This window comes from Macrotis lagotis, chromosome 3, assembly GCF_037893015.1.
Source record: "Macrotis lagotis isolate mMagLag1 chromosome 3, bilby.v1.9.chrom.fasta, whole genome shotgun sequence".
NCBI classification, from domain to species: domain Eukaryota; kingdom Metazoa; phylum Chordata; class Mammalia; order Peramelemorphia; family Peramelidae; genus Macrotis; species Macrotis lagotis.
This window is the reverse complement of record NC_133660.1, coordinates 92,763,341-92,780,377: the sequence shown is the minus strand read 5'-3', so window position 1 is coordinate 92,780,377 and position 17,037 is coordinate 92,763,341. Positions and strand designations below refer to the sequence as shown.

The 17,037-nt window shown below is 37.3% G+C and overlaps 1 protein-coding gene and 1 long non-coding RNA gene across 8 annotated transcripts in view; one reads left to right on the top strand and one right to left on the bottom strand.

Annotated features, from left to right (window-relative positions):
* LOC141517706 (putative ATP-dependent RNA helicase DDX60) overlaps positions 1 to 10,338 on the bottom strand; it is a 134,261-nt gene extending 123,923 nt beyond the window's left edge. For 2 of the 5 annotated variants that reach the window (XM_074229004.1, XM_074229002.1), the window contains exon 1: positions 10,048 to 10,338. The gene's annotated coding sequence lies outside the window, so the exon portion shown is untranslated. The remainder of the gene's footprint in view (positions 1 to 10,047) is intronic. The other 3 variants (XM_074229001.1, XM_074229000.1, XM_074229003.1) reach the window with 2 other exon arrangements.
* LOC141517709 (uncharacterized) overlaps positions 9,685 to 17,037 on the top strand; it is a 34,545-nt gene continuing 27,192 nt past the window's right edge. For 2 of the 3 annotated variants that reach the window (XR_012476958.1, XR_012476957.1), the window contains exon 1: positions 10,441 to 10,934. This is a non-coding gene — a long non-coding RNA (uncharacterized LOC141517709). Of the gene's footprint in view, positions 10,257 to 10,440; positions 10,935 to 17,037 lie in introns of those variants that run through there. The other variant, XR_012476956.1, reaches the window with a different exon arrangement.

Here is a 17,037-nt window from a genome sequence, read left to right as displayed (position 1 = left end):
AATTCCTTTGCTCCTCATTCTTTCCTAGAACATCAGCCCTGTTCTAGTTAATCTCTTCTCTTCCCAGTGTCGACACTTTAGGAAATCATTTTAACTCTCTGATATCTGTTCTCTCAGATTCTTTGCTTCATCATCCCAAGATTCAAACCCTACCAACTGCCAACACTAGATTACTTCTACCATTCACTTCCTACCCCATTCCTAGTACATGATTTATCCTTAGAAAAATCACTCACCCATTCTTGAAAAGATTCTCTAAAAACTTATCTAGGCCTTCACTGAAGAAAAATCAAGTGTATTATTTCTCTCTAGATAATTTTCTATCCACAATGGCTTTTCTCTTTTTTTTCTTTCTTTTTGAAATTTCTTTTTTGAATCTTTTTCCAATTAACTGTAGAGATAGTTTTGAATATTCAATTTTTGTAAGATTTTGAGTCCCAGGCCTCAGACACATAATAATTACCTAGCTGTGTGGCCTTGGGCAAGCCACTTAACCCCATTGCCTTGCAAAAAAAAAAAAAAAAAAAAAAAAAAAAGATTTTGAGTCCCACATTTTTCTCCCTTCTCTTCTCTCTCCCTGTAACAGCGATTAATCTAATATAGGTTATACATGTGCAACTATAGTAAACCTATTTCCATATTAATCATGCTATGAAACACGAATCAGAGAAAAAAGGAAAAAGCATGAAAAGAAAAACAAAAATGAATTTTAAAAAGTAAAAATAGTATGCTTTGGTCTGCATTCAGACTTCATAATTCTTTCTCTGGATGTGGATGGTATTTTCCATCACAAGGCTTTTAGAACTGATTTTGATCCTTCCTTTCTTTCTTTCCTCAAAGCTCCCAATATTCTTTTAGCTCTTTTAGTTTTTCCCCTCCCAATATTCTTTTAGCTAAGTACATTATGAAGAAAACTGGGGACAGAGCATCAACTCAGAGGGAATGAAAAACAGCAGAATTAAAACAAAAGTCAGGCTAAAGCAGAGCCTAATACAACCCGAGAAAACTCCAGAAGACCCAACCTCCAGGGGCAGAGATTCAGCCTGAATGGCTGACTGTGAAAGAAACAACAAGCTCACAAGTAGGTTGGAAAGCAGCCTGTGTCTCGGGAACTTTTAAACTCCTTGACAGTGTGGTGGTCAGAAACTAAGTAGCAGAAGATTGAAAGACCTTGTACTGACCAGATGCAACCCCCAAGCTATGGCTACCTGAGAAAACAAACGACCTAAAACAGGTCAAGTGAGTTCAATAGCAGAGGGGTAGGGGACCCTACTGGCTGCCAGCACTTGCAGGAGAGCAGAGACCTGGTAAGAAAGGAAGAAAGATTGCAGAGAGCAAAAGCATTTGCTGGACAGTGTGGCTGGGATCCCTACTTGTAGTCTAGAGAAGAGAGGAAAGCTCAAGTTTGGATCCTGGACAGATCTCAGAAAATAACATTGACTCATCATTCTCAGTATTGGGACACTATTATATATAATAATGTATATATATATATATATATATATATATATATATATACATTATATATAATTATAATTATAATATTATATATATTATACTAATAGTGCTAAAAATATAACTAAATAAATAAAAATGAGTAATCAAAAGAAAAAGAACCCAACCATAGATAGTTACTGTGGGAATTGAGAAAATCTAGGTTAATAGTCAAAGGAAGAAATTGGAGCTTTAAAAAAGTCACTACTTTTTCAATGTGAAATATCAAATGCACAAAAAGAATTCTTGGAAGAGCTTTTAAAGGACTTTAAAATTCAAATAAGAGAGATTGAAAGAAAATGAGGTAAAAGATAAGAGCAACTCAAGAAAATCAAGAAAATTACGAAACCATTAGGGGAGAAAATAATTTCCTGAAAGCCAAAACTGGGCAAGGAGAAGCCAATGGCATTCAAAGACACCAAACAATAATAATAAAAACATCAAAAGAATGAAAGAAAAAATAGAATATGAAACATCTCATCAGAAAAAAAAAGAGAAAAACAGATGGAGAACTAATGTCAAAATAGTTGGACTACCTGAAAATTAGGATTAAAAAAGATTTTTATAAAATATTTCAAGATATTATCCAGGAAAATTACCCCGAAGTTCTGGAACAACAAGACAAAGCAACAATAGAAATAATCTACCAATCACCACCTGAAAGATATCACCAGTAGAAAAAAATAGCAAAATTTCAGAACTAAGCTTCAAAACTCTCAGGTTAAAGTGAAAATATTGAAAGCAACAAGGAAAAAAATCATTTTAAATATCATGGAGCTACAATAAGGATTATATAATGTAGCAGCTGCTACACTGAAGGACCATAAATCTTGGAATACTAAATTTCACAGAACAGAAAATCTGTGATTCTGACCAATGATAACTCACCCAGCAAAGTTATAATTCTAAATGGGAAAAAATGGATATTTAGAAGATGGTGGCAGGAATACAGCTTCTCTTAAGCACTCTCTCTAAAATATTTCAAAAACCTTAAAATTATGACTCTTAACTAAATTTTCAAGAGACAGAACCCACAGAAAGATCCATTGAGGCAATTCTCCAGCCCCAGGTAACCTGGAAAATAGTGGGAAGGCTCCACCCCACAGGGTTGGAGGGGCAGCAGTATGGAGTGAAGGAGCTTCAATCTTCCAGGAACAGCCCCAGGGCGCCTGGGAGCTCCTGCTCTCAGCAGCAGAAGCAGTTTCCTGACCTGCACCCCAGGGAATACCAAGCACAACTTGGAAGATCAACAGGGAGACCTCTGCCAAAGCTAGCAAAGCCCAGGCCCTCAGTCCAGCCATGGCACTCAGTGCAGGAAATGCAAGCAGGCCAGTGGAACCACCCAGCAAGAGCCTCCAGGCAGCTGTGCCTTGAATGCTCAGCTCACAGAAGGTAAGGGAGTGGAGGAAGACTGCTGAGATCTGTCCTCTGTGCCTGGGACAGGATTCTGGAGATTTAACCATATTCAGACCCTGGTCACAGTCTGGGCCACCCCCCAGAGCAGAAGGGGTATTCTAGTGGTTATTTAACAGACCAGGAGAGCAGTCAGAGCCTCACATACTGAGGTCCTTGTGGGAGTGTTTCAATAACACTCAAAAGCTCAGGAAGCACACCAAAATCAGGCACAGACTGGGGAAATGAGTAAACAGAAAACATAGGAATCTGACCATAGACAATTACTTTGGTCCCATGGAGGATTTTTAAGCTCTGTCATAACATGAGCCTAAAAAAGATTTTGAAAATCAAATAAGGGAGATATAAGAAAAATTGAGAAAAGAAATGAGAGATGCAGGAAAAAAAAACATAAAAAATTAAGTCAGCAACTTGGTCAAGGAGATCCAAAAAGATACTGAAGAAAATAACATGTTAAAAACCAGCTTAGGTCAAATGGATAAAACAGTTCAAAAAGTTATTGAAGAGAAGAATGCTTTAAAAAGCAGAATTGGACATATGGAAAAGGAGATACGAAATCTCTCTGAGGAAAACAAATCCTTCAGATGTAGAATGGAGCTAAAGGAAGCTGATGACTTTGCAAGAAATCAAAAACACAATAACAATACCAAAAGAATGAATAACTAGAAGAAAATGTGAAATATATCATTAAAAAAAACAACTGATCTGGAACACAGATGCAAGAAAGATAATTTAAAAATTATTGGGCTACCTGAAATTCATGATCAGGAAAAGAGCCTTAACCTCATTGAGTGGGATATTCCCTCTTAAGAGTTAATATTCCTAGTGAAGTCCTCGCAGTGTTAAAAATCATTAAAGCAAAGACAGACTATTACTCTTAGACTATTCTTAGAAGAAAGAGAGAGAGAGAGACCTTACATTCCAAGCCAGGCACCTTCCTTATTCTGTTAGGGGGAAAATAGTGGACTTTGTCCAAAGCCAGGCACCCTCCTTATTCGGTTAGGGGGAAAATAGTGGACTTTTTCCAGAGAGACTGTTTCCATGAGAAAAACCTTGCATTCCAACAAAGCTCATAAGACTCCTCTTGTTTGATGATAAGTTGACTGTTACTTCAATAAGATAGTTATAATCCTTAAAGTTATTCTCACCATCTGAATGGTGAGGTAATATTTTTATGAAAACCTTTCATTCTTTTCTTTGTTGCTGGGGTAGACTTTCACAAGTAGAATGTAACTCTGAAGACTAACCAATGAGTTGACAGAGAGGGACAATAGCGAGGAAGAGGGGATCGCATTAGGCCATATAGTCTTGCTTGACTGTCAGTTCGGGGCAGCTCCTTGATCTACACTACCTTTGTGAGACTTGAAACATTCCCTTTTCTCGAGAAAAGTCAAAATAAACTTTCTTTTTGGTTCAGAAGAGTCTCTATATTTTTTAAGTGGATTTTTATCCCACACATCATTTTCAAAGAATTTCTACAGGAAAATTACCCTGATATTCTAAAAGCAGAGGGTAAAATAGAAATTGAGAGAATCCACCTATCTCCTCTGGAAAGAGATCTAAAAAAAAACCACCCCCCAAAAATATTATAGCCAAATTCCAGAACTCCCAAGTCAAAGAGAAAATATTGCAAGTAACAATTCAAATACTGTGGAGCTGCAGTCAGGATCACACAGGACTTAGCAACATCTACATTAAAGGCTTGAAGGGCTTGGAATATAATATTCCAGAAGGCAAAAATGTTTGCAATGCAACCAAGAATCAACTACCCAGCTAAACTGAACATCCTGTTCCAGGGGAAAAGATAGACTTTCAATGAAACAGGGGAATTTCAAATGTTCCTGTTGAAATGAATAGAGCTGAACAACAAGTTTGATTTTCAAGTACAGGACTCAGGTGAAGCATGGTGGGAGGGTGGCGAGAAGGGTAAATTATGAGGGACTTAATGATGATGAACTGCATGTATTCCTACATGGAAGATGACACTCATAATACTAGTATGAGCCTTCTCATTTAATAGAGTAGGTAGAAGGAGCTTTTATAGATGGAGCACAGGAGAGAGTTGAATTTGAAGATATAATATATTGTAAAAATGGAGTCAATGGGTTAAAGGAAAATGTACTGGGAGTAAAAGAAAGGAGAGGTAGAATAGGCTAAAATATTTCTTGTAGCTTTTGAAATGGTATGGAAGGGGGAAGGAGAGGGGGAATAAGGGAGCCTTCATTCTCATAGGAAATGGCTCAGAGAGGAAACAACATACACACTCCATAAGGTATAGACATCTAAAAGAAAAAGGAGAGAAGGGGGACAGAGGGAGGGGAGGGGAGATGTGGGTGATGAAGGAGAGGGTAGGTCATAGGAGAGGATAGTCAGATATAATACATTTTCTTTTTTTACTTTTTGTAAGGTAGTAGGATTGGGTGGCCTGTCCAGGACCACAGGACTGGGTAGTTGCTGGGTCTCTGGAGTGGGATGTAGGCTTGGGGCCTCTTGGCCCCAGGGTCAATGCTCTGTCCTATGCACCACTCGGCTGTTCCACAGCACATTTTTGAAGAGGGACAGAGTGAAAGGAGAGATAAAATATAATAGATGATAATGGGAAGGAATGAATGGAGGGAATTACAATCAGCAACAGCAACTGTGGAAAAATATGGCAGTAACTTCTATGATGGACTTATGATAAAGAATGTGAATCACCCAAGACAGAACTGATGGTAGTGGAACACAGACTGAAACACATTTTTTTCTCTTTCTTTTAGTGTATTGCTCATGAGGTTTTATATTTTTCTGGAGGAGAGGGTATTATGTTTTCTCTTAAATGAGAATATTTTAGTAATGTGTAAATAATTTAAAGAAAACTTTTAAAAAGAAAAAAATTTAAAAAGAAAAAAAGACTGTTGGGAAACTACAGAACTCAAAGGCATTAACTGACAAATTAAGCAAAGAGTAATGAAATCTGGGATGTGCTGGAATCATTATTCATTGAGCTGGAATTGCCTTTGCAGCACCAAATTAAATTGTAACAAGTCAGGGGCTTGACACTTCCTGTAATTTAAAATAAAAAAAAAAAGAAGTTGGAGCCCTACTATGGGGGAATAAATAACCCAACATGAAAAAATGTAATTAGGAAACACTTAACAAAATAATTAAATACAATAAAACATAACAGTATTTTATAACTAAAAATGGATATTTAACTAACTGAAAGACTTTTAGGCATTTGCCATAAAAACAAAAGATCTTAATGGAAAATTTGACATATAAAATCCAGGAGAAACATAAAGTAAACATTCAAGACAATCATAAGAGACTCAATAAAGTCAAATACTTTCAGTGATCTTATGACTGTCAACATTATTTGAATAGTTTGAAAGAAAAACTTAAGTTGAACTTGTATGTTAGAGTGAGACTTAAAAAAACTTGTTAGGAAGAGATTCAAAAGGCATAATTATAATTATCTCATACAAATGAGACATAAAAGAAAGAACTGATATAGAAGAAGTTAGTAGTTGGGAGGACAGGTAGTACTGGAACCTTATTCTCATTGGAAATAGGTTAAAGAGGGAACAATACACATATCAAGAAGGGTATAACAGTCTAAATTTAGAAAAAAAGAAGGAAAGAGTGCAAGAGGAGAGGACAGGGAGAGGGAAAAGAAGGGTCTTAGAGGGTTGGAAAGGGTTAGAAATAGGAGGGCAAGGTAGCAGTAGAAATAAAGTAGAGGAATGAGAAGTGATAAGATGAATAAGGTGAGAAGTATAGTGAAAAAGAATACAAATGAGGAAAATGCAAAAGCAATTTTAGCTTAGAATGTGAATGGGAAGAATTTATCCATAAAACAGAAATAGATAACAGATTAAAACACTGACTTTAACAATTTGTTGCTTTCAAGAAGCACAATGAAAATGAGAGATTCATACAAAGATAAAAATAAAGGACTGAAGAAGAATTTATTATGTATGATCTTAGACAAAGTTAAAACTAAAATAGATTTAATCAAGAGAGGAAAAGTAGGGAAACTATATAATGTATCAGCAATATTCAATATTGTCTTAGACATTTAAAATAATTAGATGACGTAAGATATTTAAGATATAGCAGTCAGCTAAGAGTAAACTTCAGCTGAGTGAATTTTGCTTGATTTCATTGATCAAGATGTCCTTCAGAGCTACCTGGAGCTGAAAAAAGTTGAAGGTTTTCATAAGAGCTTGTTGCTCTCTACCACTCCCTCTATCTATCTTATAAAGGAAAAGTCCAAAGGGCTTTGCAACTATTTTGGTAACCTGGTGAGAACTAAATGTCTATCAGCACCATTATGATTGGACAGCACATCTACTTGAGTAAATAACTGTCTGGATGGGCTGAGGTCTATAGCCTAGAAGTGGCTAGTTTGAACAATGGACAGTCTCCAGCTTAAAGAAACCTGCTGTGGGGGCGCAATGAGATAATGCTTATAAAGTGCTTTGCAAATAATCCTAAAGTGCTATGTGATAACTAATAGTAACAGCTATCATTTATAGAGCACCTATTCTGCTCCAGGCACTGTGTTAAATGGTTTACAAACATTCTCATTTGATCCTCACAGAAATATCCTGGGAGATAAATGCTATCATGATTCCAATTTTACAATTGAGAAAACCAAAGAAAATAGATATTAATTTATTTGCCTAGGATCCCACAGTTAGGAATTGTTGGTTGTTGAATTTTAACTTTAGTTTTCTTGATTCCAGGCACAGCTTACACTGTGCCATCTAGATTCCAAATTAAAATTAGATATTATAATTATTATTATTATTGTTACTATAACTACCTTTCCAGGGGCAACATAGGTGGCACAGTGCATAGAGTACCAACCTTGGAGTCAAAAGGACCTGAGTTCAATTCCAGTATCAGACACTTGTTACTTACTGTGTGACAGTCACTTAATGCCATAGCCTTGCCCCCCCCCAAAAAAAGACCAAATAATTATCTTTCCAAGTGGCATGGCAAGAACATGACTTCCAGAGAATTCATATATTAACCACTTTTACCATTCAAGAAAGGAAACAAAAAACCATTCATCAAATCATCTTGAAATCAAGAAATATTGATTCTTGAATAGTTTTCTCATCTGTAAAATGAGAGAATTGGACACGATATCCTCTGAAGTCCCTTCCAGCTATGTCTGTAATGAACCTGTGATTAAATAATTCTGTAAATCAGTATTCAATTTATTTCAATTCAACAAACATTTGTTGCACCAGGGCTACAAAGACAGAAACCTAATTAGTCCCTACCTTCAGGGATATATATCCTATCCAGGGTACTATGTGTGTGTGTGGGGGGGGGGGGTGAAAATAAGGAAGTAGGTTTTCAAAGAGGTAGTAATTATACTGTTTATCTTTTTTAGCATATCTCACATAGTTCCCTTTTACCTCCTCTGGCACTGCTACCACTATGGTGAAGGTCCTCAGCACTTCATAACCTACATAATAAACTTCAGGGGCTCCCTATCTCCATTCCATCTAGGATCAAATATACAATTCACTGTTTTATTTTCAAAACCTTTCCTAAACACACACAGACACAGACACACACACACACACACACACACACACACACACACACACACACACACACACAGAGATACACACAATTTTCATCATACACTTCCCCCTATATTCCATAATCCAGGAACTTCAGCCTCCTTACTGTTCCTCCATATGTTACTCCATCTTCCCAATGCAGGTGTTTTTATTGACAGTCTCTCACTCCTGGCATTCTTCCCCATCTTTACCTCCTTCTAGGCTTCCTTGTAATTCTTCAAATCTCAGGTAAAATCTATATTATACAGAAAGCCTTTCCTAAGCCCCCTTATTTCTGGTGCCATTCCTCTGTAAATTATCATGAATTTACCCTATATAGAGTTTATTTGTGTATAATCATTTTGTGTCATCTCCCCCAATAAACTGGAAGCTCCTTGAGAGCAGGGACTATCTTTTGTTTTTTGTTTGGTTTGCGGGGTTTTTTTTTTTTTGCTTTTTTTTGTATCCCCTGTGCTTAACAAAGTACCCAGCACAAAGTAGTCAATTATTGAATGTAGGTACCTGTCTTGTTCTCTGTGGGTTTTTTTTTTTGTGGTCTTTGTCTCTTTCCACATTCCAGTCTGGTTACCATTCTGAGGAAGTGTGATTGTCACATTTTTTCTCAGGTCTCAATAGACCTCTTCATCCCCTTCATGATTCCCATTTAGAAAATGATTGGTACTGTGGAATGACTGTGGAATCAAAGGATCTAGATCCAAATCCCACCTCTTATATTTAATGCATATGTCACATTGGAAAAGTCATTTAACACACAAACACTATCATTGCCACTGTTCCACTCCTGCCCCTGTGACTTTCTAGTCCATAATCCTCTTCCCTTTTTCCCTATGAGTGCTGCCTGCCTTTTTAGAAGGTCTTATCCAGGAGGACAGGAAAGACCTAAGACTTGTAGTTGTACCCTCAGTTCTCAGCTCAATATTTAGTATACCATAAATACTTAACAAATATTTTTCTCATTCTCTGTACCTCAGTTTCCTCACGAATGAGAGAGTTGGACTAGATGATCGGCTCAGGTGCAAGGGACAAAAAAAGATAAAAAGACATGGATGAGGAACAGAGGAGTTAACCGCGGTTAAGTAACTATTAAGGGTCATTGCATAATAGAATTGGAAGCTACTTTGAAGGTCATCTCACTTCACCACCTCCAAAATCTCTCTACCCCAGCAAATAAACACCCAAGACAGATGAAGAAACTGGAGCAGTGTCGTATTGAGCTCTGGAATGAGTCCCCAGCCCTACTCCTTATTATCTATTGAAATAACTTGATGAAATACTTCACCGTCTCTAAGGTCTTTACTTTCTTAAGTACAAAATAAATAGTGTAATAGAAGCTCTTTAAGAGCCCTTGCAACCTCGGGTGCTTTGCTCAGGGTCTCCCGGATCAGATTCGAGCAAGCTATTCTCTAGAGTCTGATCACGATGCTCCACCAGTCCCTCTTCTGGACGCCGCAGCGCCTTTCGCTTTCCTTTTTCGCTTTCAGCCCTGCATCTGCGGTAACCTTTAAGGAAGTTCTCAGGACCATCAGCAGCCGTTTTACCCCAAGGGAATACTTACCAAGCCTTACTTAGTCGAAAAGGTGTGCTCCGCGGCTAAAGAGGTCCTAGGAGTAAGGTGACGGACTGGAGAGAGCAAGTTCCAAGTGTCAGCCTCGGGAGTGGGAAAGATGCTTTTAACTGAACAGAATACTCAGCTTCTGAGCTATGTATTAGTCTAGCAGCCCTCAGAAAAACCAATCACAGTTGGTTTCATTTTCTTGTAAAAGAGTAAGTTTCGTTTTTGCGAGGGAGGAGGGATCTTTTTTATTTTTTTTACTCTTCAAACAGGTTTCTTAGGACTAGGGCTGCTTAGGGTTTCTTAGGATTTAGGACTAGCATTCTACAAGTAACTTAACTGTAGAAGAAGAGGGGGCGGGAGGAAAGGAGAAAGGAGAAAAGGGGAGGGGAAGAATACAACCCTGAAGGATAGAGTGGAAAGGGGGTAAGGATCAAGTCAGAGGAACTGGATACAAGTCTCAGCGTTGCTCCTGACTACATATGTGTTTCCTTGGGCAAATTACGTTATTTCCCTGAATCTCAGCTTCTTAAATTGTAAAATCGGGAGGTTAGTCTAGGAAAAACTCCAAGTCCATTTCTTTCAGGTCCAAAAGGTTACAATTTGTGCTGGAGGTGGGAAGTCCCTCAATAAGAGATATAAGAACTCCTGACTGCTTCCAGAGACAGGAAAAGACACAATTAACATTTGAAAAAAGCTTATATACTGGGGAGGCGGGGGTGGGAAGGGAGAGAGAATTAAGATGTCTGATATGCCAAACAGCAAGATATTGTGAAATGTTTAACAGGCACTGTGATAAAAGCAGGGAATATGAAGAAAAAGCAGAGTCCCTGCCCTCAAGGAATTTACAATCTAATGGAGGAGGCAACATATAAATCAGAATACAATAGGTGAGTAAAAACTAGGTGTAAGATTACCTGAGGTAATGACACTGGCAACTATGGGGGGGGGGGGGGGGGCAGAAAAAGAACTCCTAAAAGAATCAAAGTTTAAGACTTAAAAAAAGCCAGGGATTCTAAGAAATGAATGATGGGGAGGAAAACCATTTTAGTCATGAGAGAAGTCAGTACAAAGATACAAAGAGGAAAAATGAAGTGGTATATTAAAGGAATAGCAAGTACACCATTAAACTTAGGTCTTGGAGTGTATGGAAATAGAATGTATAAAGAATGGAAAATTGCTGATTGGAAAGAGCATTAAATACCTAATGACTTTATATTTGATCCTGGAGGTAATGGCAACCTACTGGAGTTTTTGAGGTAAATGCAACATTGTAAGACCTATACTGTAGGAAAATCACCTTCCAAGCTGAGTGGATAATATATATTTGGAAGAAACAGGCAGGGAGATCAATTAATTAGGTTATCATAAAAGTCTAAACAAGAGGTAAAGAGGACCTTCACTAGGGTAATGGCTGTGTGACTAGACAAAAAAAAGGATATATAGATGAGAGATATTATAGAGAAAAATATTACAAGATCTTGCAACTAATTTTGGATATGAGGATGAGAAAAAGAGAGAAATCAAAGGTGACATTGGTATCTGGTTCTCTCAAAAGTAGAAGGAAAACTCAGAAGACAAGCATGCAAGGAAAGATTATGAGTTCTGTTTGAGACCCGCTGAGTTTAAAATGATTACAGTTTCCAGCAGGCATTTGGCGAAAAGACATTAAGATTAGATAAGCACAGAAATGGTATCATCTGCATAGAGATGTTAATTGACCCTTTGAGAGGTAATGAGATTACCCAGTGAAAGTATAGAGAAAGAGAGCCAAGACAGAATCTAGAAGCAGAAGGAACATTTAGAATTAGACTGTGTGATTGTTAAGGTCCCAGAAAAGTCCCCAATTACAGAACACAGGCACTCGACACGATGGAGATGCAATAGCAAGGGTTTAGTAAACTAGCTCGAGCCCTAGGTCAGGGCTAGGATCCTGGAACCCCGAGTAAAGTGAGGAGAGACCTTATATATGGTTCAGTAGGGGATTTCCAAGCATCTGCTGGTTGTCTTGAAATAGTGTGGCGTGTTATCATTGAATGCAGGTCCTTGGGGAGGTTCCCCGTTGCATGGTCCGAGAGATGACCAGGCAGAAACTTAGGAGCAGAATTTAGGCAAAAGTTCATAGGTTCCAGAACTCAGGGTTTTACATTGTGATATGTATGAAGATCAGAGACTGGAAAAGATTAATCAAACCCGTGGAAAGAGAATCCAGGGGCAGCTTGGGAAAAAGTGAATAGAGTGCTGGTTCTGGATTCCAGGAGAACTTGACTCAGAACTCCAGACTCAGACAAGTGAGACCCTGGGCAAGTCACCTAACCCCAATTGTCTTGAACACAAAAAGAAAAAAAAGTGAATCCAGAGAAAGCAGTCATGAAAATATCAAAATAAGTTATCCAAGAAGAGTGGATCAGGAATGTTAGATGTTGAAAATAGGTCAGAAAGATGAGAATTTTAAGAGTCCATTAGATCTTGCAACTGTGGAGAGAGCAGTTTTGATTGAGCTATCTATATATCAGAAGATAGGTCCCAGACAATTTTAAAAGTAAAGGCACTTATTATGTATGATTTTTTTCAAGGGAGTTGGATGAGAAGGGGAGGAGAGTTATAGAACGATAGCTGATGGGCACAGCTAGGAATGTGAAGGGGGGGTTGGGGTTTTTTTAAAGAATAGAGGAGATTTAGGTATGTTTGTAGGTGACAGGAGCTAATCATGAACCATATGAGCTAACAACACTAGGAAAGAATAAAAATGGATTATTGTCTTAATGTTATATCCATTCACATTTACATATTCTGCCAACAAACCACCTTTTCTTTATTGCTCAGTGGCAACATTACTCTGTAAATGTTCTGTATACAAGTATGACAGAATCAGAGAATAGGAAGTCTGGAAGCCAGGTTGAGATAACAAGATAAAAATGAGAGAAGGGTTGCTGTTTGGCTAGAAAGGGAAAGGAAATAAAAAATAAAGAACTTTCAGAGGTAGATAAGGACAAAAAAGTCTTAACTGAGGATAGTGATCCTAGATAGGATTAGTGGGAAATAATTTTAACTGAGTAATAAAGAGATGCAAGAGGAAACAAAAAAAGGAAGAAAACATTTTCCCAAGATTTATTAAATAATTATTGTTAATACTAACACTATTAATATTCCTAAATAATAATATTGCTATTATTGTGCCTTGTGCTATTTCCTAAACTGCTTTCATCAGCTCTATTTTTCTCTCCAATATCTCCAAGTCCAAATCTCATCCACATCACACATTTTCAGTATCTACGCCATACAAATCTTCATCAAAAATCTAATGTGCAGCTAAGTCTACTTGATAGAACTCTAAACTTCATTCCTATTCATTGGTATTTAATCTCCCTAACCCTCTCTACAATGTGACATATCTTAAGGACATGCCTCCCCATTACTTAATCATGGGCAAATTCCCTTTAGCTGAAAGAGAATCAAGAGATAACTGAGTTTAAACTTTAGCACATATTTTAGTACACAATGACTAAGACTGGGGTTAAGGTTGGGTAGGTGTCCAGTAGTAGGAAAAAGGTCTATATACAACATTCATCAATCTTACAAAGGCCTTTGATCCCTTTAGTTTCTATTTCCCAGTAGATTTTATTTATCAAGAAATTAGGTAATCTAGGTTGTATATTGCTTAATGATCCAATTGTCAAATTGAAAGGTGTTTCTCAACTGATCATCCTCTTCAGAATGGGCTGATAAATTGTTAACATAGTGTTGGCTCCTTAACAATACCAGAAGAAATACCAGTAGGAGGACAAAAGTCTATACACAACATTCATCAATCTAACAAAAGTCTTTGATACTGTCAGCCATATAGACTTTTGGAAGATCATGGTGAAATTTGGTTGCTCCAAAAAATTCATTAGCATTGTATGCCAGTTTCATGATGACAGGTTCTGGATAATGTAAAATGCTCTCGTGTTTTACCATTCACCCAAGGAGTGAAGCAGTGTGCTTGTCCCTTTGCCTTTTTCTTTTCTTTCTTTCTTTTTTTTTTTGGTTAGAACAGTTTGGGTGAATTTTTTTTCCTTATAATTTTTTAAAAATTTATTTATTTATTTTCACATTACTACAATAGTTTTGTTGTTATAGTAAACATATTCCCCCTTCCCCCCTCAAAGAGAAACCTCAAGAAAAATAAAATGAGAGGGAAAAAGAAGTGTACTTCAGTCTGTATATAGATACCATCACCCATGTCTCTAGGATGAATTGCATTCTTTAGAAGTCTATCAAAGAAGAATGCTTCAGTATTTTTCCTCACAGTTGTTAGTGATATTTTCCTCCATTCTATTCCATCCCACTCCCATTTATTCTATTCTCTTTCTCTCCTTTCTCCCATCCCTCCTTAAAAGTGTGTAGTATCTGATTCCCCTCTCCCGTGAGCTTTCCTCTGTTCTATCACCCACACCCTACCTCCCCTCCCCCAACCTCTTTCTCCTATCCCCTTCCTCTCCTTTTATCTTCTAGGGTAAGATAGAATTCTAAACCCTATTGAGTGTGTGTATATTATTTCCTCTCTGAGCCACTTTTTTTTTCTGAGCCACTTTTGATGAGAATGAATTTATTCCCCTCACCTCTCCCCCTTCCACTGCATTGCAAAAGCTTTTTCTTGACTCTTTTACTTGAAATATCTTAGCTTATTCTACCTCTCCTTTCCCTTTGTCCCTTTCTTGCTCATTGACTCCATCTTTATATCATACCTGTATATTCAAATCCCTCCTCAGTTTTGTATATATATATTTTAACATCTCCAATAAATGAGCAGGTTCATATGAGCTATCAGTATCATTTAGGAATACAAGCAGTTCAACACCTTTAAATCCCATCATTAATTTGCCTTTTCTGTCCACCCTTTCCATGCTGCATTTGAGTCCTGTACTTGAGAATCAAACTTTCTGTTCAGCTGATAGTTTCAACAGAAAAGTTTGAAAGTCCCCTATTTCATTTCATCTTTTCTCCTGAAAGAGGATGTTTAGTTTTGCTGGGAAGTTGATTCTCATTTGTAATCAAACTCTTTTACCTTCTGGAATATCATGTTCTAAGCCCTATAAGCCTTCAATGTAGACACTGCTAAACACTGTGCAATCCTGACTGTAGTGCCACAATATTTGAATTGTTTCTTTCTGACTGGTTGTAATATTTACTCTTTGACTTGAGAGTTCTGAAATTTGGCTATAATATTCCTACAAATTTTTATTTTGGAATCTCTTTCAGAAGGTGATCTGTGGATCCCCTCAATTTCTATTTTACTCTCTGTTTCTAGGATATCAAGACAATTTTCCTGTATTATTTCTTGGAAAATCAAGTCTAGATTCTTTTCCTGGTCATGACTTTCAGGTAGCCCAATAATTTTTAAATTATCTCTCTTGGATCTGTTGAGATATTTCATATTTTCTTCTAGTTTTTCATACTTTTGGTTTTGTTTTATTTCTTGATTTCTCACAAAGTCATCTGCTTCCCTTAACTCTATTCTACATTTAAAGGAGTTATTTTCTGCAGAGAACTTTTTAATCTCCTTTTCCATCTGGCTAATTCTGCTTTTTTCAAGCATTCATCTCCTCATTGACCTTTTTTTTGGACTGCTTTTTCCATATGACCTAAACTACTTTTTAAGACATTATTTCTTCAGTGTTTTTTTAATTTCTTTTTCCAAGCTATTGACTTGGTTTTCATAATTTTCCTGCATTGTTCTCATTTCTCTTCCCAACTTTTCCTCTACTTCCCTTACTTTATTTTCAAAATCTTTTTAGAGCTCTTCCATAACCTGAGACCAATTCATATTTTTCTTGGAGTCTTTGAATACAGAAGTTTTGACTTTGTCATTTTTCTGAGTGTATAATTTAATCTTCATAAGACCAAAGTAATTGCCTATGGTCAAGTTCTTTTTCTTCTGTCTTTGACCTGATTTTAACATAGTTTCCCAAGCTTTTGAGGGGATTTGGAACACCTCCCCAGGGACCTCAATTCCTTCAAGGTCTGCAGACTGCCCTGCAGACTGTTCATGGAAAGTTGGTGGAGTGCAACCCGAACTGCACTGAGGCTCTTTCCAATCCTGGTGGAATAGACCCTTCCCGTGGATCTTCCAAGTTGTCTTGGGCCAGAAATTGTTTCACTCAGTCTTTCTATGGTTTCCATCACTCTAGAAATTGGTTGGAGTCATTATTTCAAGGCATTTAGAGTGGTCTGGGGAAGAGCTTCTGGGATTTCCTGCCTCTACTCTGCCATCTTGGCTCTACGACTGCTCCTATGCTTTTTAACATGAAGTTTTCAGTTTTCAGACATCTTCAATGAAGATGAAAATAGCATTAAGGTCAACTATCATTGTCCTACAGTAAATTATTTAGCTTGAAAAGTCAACAAGCCAAGACTAAAGTAGAGGAAGAGCTTGACTTTTTTGTTCATAGATGATCATGCACTCAATATAACCTCCTAGCCTGAGATGCAACAAAGTATGGATTGATTCTCTGCAGCTTGTGCTTATTTTGGTCCACCAATTAACACTAAGAAAACTGAAGTTCTATAGAAGCATTGTGCTGACCTTACTGTTGTAAGTCTATGAAACCTGAACAGCCTACCTACATCATGCTAGAAAATTTAACCTCTTCTATTTGAATTGTCTTAGGAAGATTCTAAAGATCATCTGTCAAAATCAGATATTGAGTTTTTTTCTTGATCTTAACTGCCAAACACACAACTCTGCCATAGAGAGCACAACTCTGGTGGGCTATCTATGTTATCTGAATGCCCAGTGGCCTCATGCTTAAAAGATTATTTTTACCAAGAACTCACACAAGGCAAGCACTCACATGGTGGTCAGAAGAAACAACACAAGGACACTCTCAAGGTCTCTCTGAAGAACTTTAAAATCAATTGTGTGACATGAGAGAAATTGGCAAAGGATTGCCCAGCATGGCATACTTGTATCAAAGAATGTGCTGTGCTTTATCAGCAAAGCAAAATTAC